This window comes from Nelumbo lutea, chromosome 4 (genome assembly GCF_056320005.1).
Source record: "Nelumbo lutea isolate HS-2025 chromosome 4, American lotus-T2T, whole genome shotgun sequence".
Taxonomy (NCBI): domain Eukaryota; kingdom Viridiplantae; phylum Streptophyta; class Magnoliopsida; order Proteales; family Nelumbonaceae; genus Nelumbo; species Nelumbo lutea.
Window position 1 is genome coordinate 70506420 of NC_142687.1, and position 7689 is coordinate 70514108.

Below are 7689 nucleotides of genomic sequence, written 5' to 3' on the forward strand. Positions count from 1 at the left end.
AAGGATCATACACTGCCCGACAAGAGAGGACCTCTCCCTCGGCTGCAAGGAACATCGTTGCACTCTCTACTTGTATGGATCCCGGGAATTAAAACCTTTTGCAAATTCTTTTAGAAACCATTATATATATAATTTTATTTCTCATATAAAATATATTTTGCAAAACAAATCTCAACGAGTGAAATCGGCTGCCGGCAGTCTTGGTTTCTATTAGTGAGAGTGCATCCCCAATCATTACCTTTGTCCGACAAAGGGGCCGATCCTGTCACTATGATCACCCACTCTGATGAATTCTCAGACAGTCTCAACATGCCCAGGTTTTGACCCCTGCTAAGGATCTCACTGATTGATACATCAAAGACAACCCAATCCGACACCTAGTGCAGTATCATAATCGAGCCTAGGAGTCGGGTGTAACTTTCCAGTTTTGCCCATCAATCTCCAAGGTCCAGGGCAATACTGGAAATTTGGTCCAGTTCATAGATTCAGTTAATCCTACACTGTATGTGCCTAGGGTCTCACCCTAGCAGCTGAGATAGGCCACCCCAACTGTCTCGGTGGCACCACAGTGTCAGCCTTGTCAGGGTAGGTCTCCCCAAACCAACCCACTGGCTGTGAACATTCTAAACTAACACGAGTCTCATTAAGTGTCCAGTTTAAGGGGATTACACAGAAACATACCAAGGGAACTTGAATCAAACATGCACTTTTATTCATTTACAATAAACTCATAAAGTACATCATTCTGATTGAAGCTAAGGGCATACAAAACTATCTAACAGACTTGTCCAACGGCTGTGAACGTTCTAAACTAACATGAGTCTCATAAGTGTCCAGTTTAAGGGTAATACATAGAAACACACCATAGGAACATTAATCAAATATGTACTTTATTCATTTACAATAAATTCATAATGTACATCATTCTAAGTGAAGCTAAGGGCATACAACTGTCTAACTGGCTGATGTGTAGATCAATGTTTGGGTCCCACACCATACAAGGAAGCCCAATTGGGTAGCAGTTTGGGGGGCCGAATGAGCATGTGGACTTAATGGGCCTAAAGCCCAACTCGAACTGGTTTAATTTGAGTATTTAAAGAGGGGTGTTTCTGGGGATTTAGATCAGTAGATAGGATAGGGAATTATCTCTATCCACTCCAAGAGCCCAGATCCAAATAGAGATTTGGATCAGGAATCTCCTAATAAGATTAGGAGGGGATGATCTAATCTGCAGATAGGATAAGGGCTTATCTTTATCTATTAAAGACAGTCCAGATCCAAATAAGGATTTGGATTAGGAAAGTCCTAATGAGATTAGGAGCTCTTCTTTAAGGCTATAAAAGGAGGGAGGGCAAACCTCCATACACAATAACTCATTCAGATCTTAGATCACAGATAGAGAGAAGAGAGCAACAGTAATACTGCACCATCTTTTTGCTCTTGCGCCCTCGTCCTACTGCTACCATTGCCAGTTCGTTCTCCACCTGTAGGAGTGATCAAGAAAGGTTCTTGATATCAGTTTTTGGTGAAAAACTGATCTGAAGTCGTGCTCACATACCCTCCATTGAATTCTTGTTGAATGATTCGGTTCTTGTGAAGAACCACCTATTGATTCTTCTCCACCCTACACTGTGTCATCTTCAACGGGAGCAGTTTTTGGAGTTTTCATTGAGCATGAACACCTTCGTTGGGAGTTACTACTACTCTGTATAAGTTATATCCCTCTCATACCTTTCAGATCTTGTTCAGTTTAGATTCAAGATTGATCCTTGAAAATGCAGATTTTCTAAAACAGGGAATGTGATTCTCACATGGGAGAGAGAAATTTTTGAAATTTCTGAAAGAATGGTAGGGTCCATCGTATGGACGCCATAAAGATTGCGAAATGGGTGGGAGAATTTCAAAAATTTTCCTACCTTCTTCCAATTGGGAAACGTATTCCCTAATTTAAGAATACAGTATTCAAGGATCCTACTTGAACTTTAATCAAATCAGATCTAAACCAAAGACAATGGAGGAATTATACCTGATCCAGAGAAGCAGTATCTCCCAAAGTTGGTGTTCATGCCCAAAGAGGACACCAAGATCTGCTCCTACTGAAGATGACACAGCTATATGTGGAGTGGAACCAGCAGAGTGCATCCCACACACTGAATCCTTTGCAAGAATCCTCTAGAAACTCTGAGCACCAAATCTTATTAGTTCTTTCTGCAAAACTGATATCAAGAACTGGTTTCTTGATTTCTTTCCTTCAAAGATCGAATCTTGTTAGAAAAATGGCAGCAGCTGGAGGAGAACTCCTGAGATGAAGATGGCTGAAATTGCTTCTCTTCTCTATGGAGTGTGTATGAAATCCAATTTCATTTCGTAGGATGATTTCTTGCACACAAACCCTATGTTCGAATTCTGATCTTGTTTTCTTAGGGTTTCTCCTCTTTTCTTCTTGATTAAGAAACCTCCTAAGGAGGAGTTATCCCAATCCAAATCAGTATTTGGATAGAGGATGATCTTATTCCTATCTGAATGATGAACTTACAATTTATCTATATTTTATGAGGTTTTTGCATGAAATTTTATAATGGTTTAATTAAATTTTTGCCGTATTTTAGCTTGATTGCAAGAAAGATTTCAGGGGGAGCCAAATCAACAAAAAGAAGGCAAAAGCAAGAAAAGAAAACCCAAAAAAAGACCAATTTCAGTCCAGCCCGGTCATGGAAGCAAGAGAGAGCACTTCGGCCCAAAAAGAGCAAGTGAATTCCTTGAGAAAACCCCAGAAAATAAAGCCTAGCTATGAGGAGAATTCGGCCCAGCAAGGAAGGCCCATTTTTAGCCCAAATAACAGCCTAGAGTGTAGCCCACATGAGCTCAAAAGCAAGCTAAGTTGTAGCCCAAATAGCAGCCCAAAGGGAGCTAGGGGCGGCAACTTCTAGGAGTTTCTTGAAGAGAAGGAGGGAGCACTCTAGAAGGTTCATGAGGGGTGTAATACACCCCATTCTAGAGGCTTCAAGAAGGGGCAAGAGCCCCCTTGAAAAACTATATAAGGAGGCCTCTAGGAGGGGAGAAAGTTGTTCAATTGCTTGAGAGAAAGGCTCTCCCACTCTTAGAGGTTCAGCCACCTTGAGAGAAGAGAAGAGAAGAAGGCTAGGCGCAAGGAAGAAGAAGAAGAAGGGCTGAAGGAAGTTCAAGACAAGCAAGCTAGAAGAAGAAGGTGAGTTCGAATTGAGGGATTGTGATTCAAAGATTTTTTGTAATAAATCATTTGTAGTTTCATTCTCTTTTGATTTGAATTCAGTTTCTTAGTTATATGTTCTTTCTTCTTTCTCCTTGTTTCCATTCTTCCTTGATGTATTTCAGCTTGTAAAATTTCAGTTCAGCAATCTAATTCTTTTTGATTCATTCAAATGATCATGCATTGTACTTGAAGTTTCTTGAATAAGGGTGTGATTGCAGATCAATTCGGCCAACTAACCTTCAAAACTCAGATCTGAATTCTCAGATCTGAGATTGCAAGATCTGAATTGCTTGAAAGAGAATTCAGATCTGCAAATTTCAGATTGGGCGAATTAATCTACAGCTTGGAATTCCTAGAGTGCTTGAGAGAGACTCTAGGAATTCAGATCTACTATTCAAGAACTGAATTGAGTGCAAGGTTAGAGATAACTTGCACAATTCAGTTGGTGATCAATTCAGATTTGAATTGATGCCTTAGAAGTGTTTGAAGAAATGCATGCATGGGGATTAGATTCTTGCTAGAGATAGAAGAACCGTCACTCATGCATAGGATGAACATGCGCTTGAGAGAGGCTGTTCATGACCTTGGGGTTTCATCAAACCAAGGCTCAATCATGATTCATTCGAATGATCCAAATTGATAGATTGCTGAATTCTGAGATTGACATTTACTGCTTACTCTTCTAACCTGAATTGAAGGCAATTGGACCAATGATTTAGATAGATTTTAATTTAGGATTTCTTAGCTTTCATTAGAGTTTTGATTTATTTGTTGATCAGATAAGAAATGTTCAATTTAGTATTGGTAATTGTTTCCTAAATCCTCGTGGGAACGATACTTCACTCACTACTTTATTACTTGAACGGCTAGTGCACTTGCTAGTGTCACAATGAGCCACACATCAAGTTTTTGGCGCCGCTGCCGGGGATCTTAGAGAAACAATATTAGGAAACATTGAGCATTCTTAATCTGATCTCATTCAGCATTGCATTCATAGTTGGGTTAATTTGCTAACTTTTTCATTTCAGCTTGGACTGCAACTGCTGTACTACATGTAGTTATGTTTCTTCTTTCTTAAGTAGATTACTTTCTTTTTTTTGGTTTCAGTTTCATTTTAATAAAGGCATATTTGATTTCTATTCAATCTTGGTGTTGTTCTCTTCAAAATGAAAAAAAAAAAGAGAAAAAAATTCACATAAAGATGAGTGTTGCAGATCTGAGTTGCATTCGGCACTCAGATCAGCAGATTTCAGATCTGCAGCACTCAGCCGAAAAGAGTTGCTTGTGTTTCAGAATTTTATTATTCTTTTCTTTCATTACAAAAAAAAAAATATATATATATATATATATATAAAATGAAAAAAAAAAAAGGGAGATCTTTTGAACAACCAGAGGAGCAATTGAGAATTCGGATCAGAACTCAGATCTGAGTTCAGATCTGAATTCTGCTATTGCAGATTTGCAACAGTTCAGATCTGAGTTCCTCTGAACTCAGACCTGAACTGATGAAATTTTGAGGGGAATTGGGTGTCATCACCACCCCAATTCACCCTAGGGCACTTCTGCTATTCCCCAAAAACAATTTGGTAGCAATAACTGAAGGTAAGGCAATTGAGATTTCAGATCCGAACTCAGACTTGAGTTCAGACCTGAACTCTGCTATAGCAGAACTGCAATACTCAGAAAAAAAAAAAAATCTGTTCTCAGCCCTTTATTATTATTTTCTTTCATTGCAAAAAGAAAAAAAATATATATTTAGATAGTGAAAAAAAAAAAAGAGAGAGAGAAAGAACCATGGAAACCAAGGATTCGGATCAGAACTCAGATCTGAGTTCAGATCTGAGTTCTGCTGTAGCAGATCTGCAACAGTTCAGATCTGAGTTCTCTTGAACTCAGACCTGAACTGATGTAAATTTAAAGGATAATTGGGGGTTATCGTCACCCCAATACACCCTACAAAAAATCTGCTATCTCCCAAAAACAATTGGATAGTCATGGTTGAAGAAATTCGGATCTGCAACCACCTAGATCTGAACTGGGGTTGTGAACAGAGCAGGATACAGGGCATACTTTGCTGTATTAAATAACTTGTACTCCGATCTATCTAAGCTGATTTGGTTGAAGAAAAGTATATTTAATCTGAGAATTTTTTTATGCCTCAAGAGATTTCATGAAAAGTGGCACTTCCACACCATTTTTCTATTAGAGTTCAGACCTATAGCAGGGCTACTATAGCAGACCTGCTACAGCAAGACTGAACCAGGGCAGGTTTTGAACAGGTTTGTATTACAATTAACATTACTAAATTGGCATTGTGAATTGTCCTAGGCAGATCTTTGAAATTTTTTTTTTCAAGATAGATAGCTCTGATTTCAGCTGTGCATGAATAGAAAGTCTAACAGATCTGAATGGGTGTGTGCAGCCGTGTGTACTACATTCCAATAAGTGTATACTCCATCAAGGGCTACATTGATGGAGCCATGTTTCTTCTCTTGATACTTGATTGTTCCATCTTAGTTTCAGTTTTAATATAGCTTATGCAAATCAAATTTCTCTTCTTCTTTTGGTTCTAAAAAAAAATACAAATAAATAAATAAATAAATCTCAAAATGAGTTCAGATCTGAATTGCATTCATCAATCAGACCTGCACTCATCCAAAAAGATTTTGGTTGCATTGCTGTATTTTGTTTTAGTTTTCTTCCTTTAAAAAAAAAAAAAAAAAAAGAAGGAAAGAAAAGAAAAATAGAAAAAGAAAAGAAAAAGAAAATAAGATCCCAGCATCCACACCATGGTGAATACAGGTCTGATTTCAGATTATTTTTTTCTACTGATTGATTTCGGTTTTGTGCAGATCTGTATACAGCATGTTTCATTGCTAATATCAGTAGGTTATCCTACTGAATTGCTCAGTTTTAGTATGGCTACTCCATCTGGTGTTTGGTGATGCATAGCTCATCAAAACAGTGGGCTCAGATCTAATATTTAGTAGCCTTCCAATATGGAAATCAGACCTGAGCACAACTGTACTGTTATCAGCAGCTGCTATTATATTTATTGTTGTTCTCAGTGGCTTCTGAGATTTCAGAGCTGATCTCAATTTTGTGTAGAACTGATGTCTGAATTGCTATCAATCCTTTGTACATTGACTTCAGTTTAGTGTATTGACCTTCAGTAGCACAGAAGAGCCTTTTAATATGAAACTCAGACCTGAACACAATCACTGCTGATCCGCACTTGGCTGTCCTCAGTAGCTGCTAAGATTTCATAACTGTATATTACTGTTCTCAGTAGCTACTGAGATTTCAGCTCTCAGCAGTTTAGATCTGTGTAATTAAATCCCGTCCCTGATTTCAGCAATATAAAGAAGAGGAATTTGTAAACTGTTGTTCTACTCAGAGATTACTGAATTCAGACCTGTTTGTAAATTGCTACTGAATTCTGTATATTGAATAAAATGTTGATATGCTTTTAGTTAGCTGCATTTATTTATTTTAGGATGTAGGTTTGTATATTCCAATACTTCACTTTACATTTTCAGTTGTAATAGGATTAGTTATTTATTTTCTTTTGTGAATATTGGCCTTTTTATTGCTTTGACCTTTACAGTTTATGACAAGCAGACCTGAACTAGAAGAGATCCTTTACGACCCGGAGATTGAACGGACTCTCCGTGTCCGTTTGAGAGCTGCTAAGCAAGTCAGACAAGAAGCACAAGAAATGGCTGAACAAAGAACTATGATGGATTATGCCAAGCCTACCCTCACCGGGACTGTCTCCAGCATTATCAGGCCAACTATTGCTGCCAATAACTTCGAAATTAAACCGGCCATAATCCAAATGATACAAAATACGGTTCAGTTTTGTGGTATGGCCCATGAGGATCCGAATGCCCATATTGCTAACTTCTTGGAAATCTGTGACACCTTCAAACACAATGGGGTAAGTGATGATGCCATCCGACTGAGGTTATTCCCATTTTCTTTGAAGGATAAAGCCAAAGCTTGGTTGAACTCATTACCGGCAGGATCTATAGCCACATGGGACGAAATGGCCAGCCGTTTTCTCTCTAAATATTTTCCCCCTTCTAAAACTGCTAAAATGAGGAATGACATCACTACTTTTTTCCAGCAAGAGGGGGAATCTCTCTATGAGTCCTGGGAACGTTACAAGGAGCTACTAAGGAGGGTTCCTCACCATGGCCTTCCGATTTGGCTGCAGGTGCAAACATTTTATAATGGTCTGACCGATTCAAACAAGACCATCTTAGATGCAGTAGCTGGGGGCTCCATAAACAATAAGACTCCCGAGGTTGCCCATGCACTCATCGAGGAGATGGCAGCCAATAACTACCAATGGCATTCAGAAAGGACACCAGTTAGAAAGCAGCATGGCCTTCATAATGTGGATACATACACAGCTCTCTCTGCACAAATAGGAGCACTTAGCAAAAAATTTG

The 7689-nt window shown here is 38.7% G+C and overlaps 1 non-coding gene across 1 annotated transcript; it reads right to left on the reverse strand.

Annotated features, from left to right (window-relative positions):
• Positions 1 to 7328: 7328 nt before the first annotated feature.
• Positions 7329 to 7435, reverse strand: LOC148861022 (small nucleolar RNA R71). The gene has a single exon (XR_016095307.1). It is a non-coding gene; the product is annotated as a small nucleolar RNA R71 (small nucleolar RNA).
• Between the last annotated feature and the right edge of the window lie 254 nt (positions 7436 to 7689).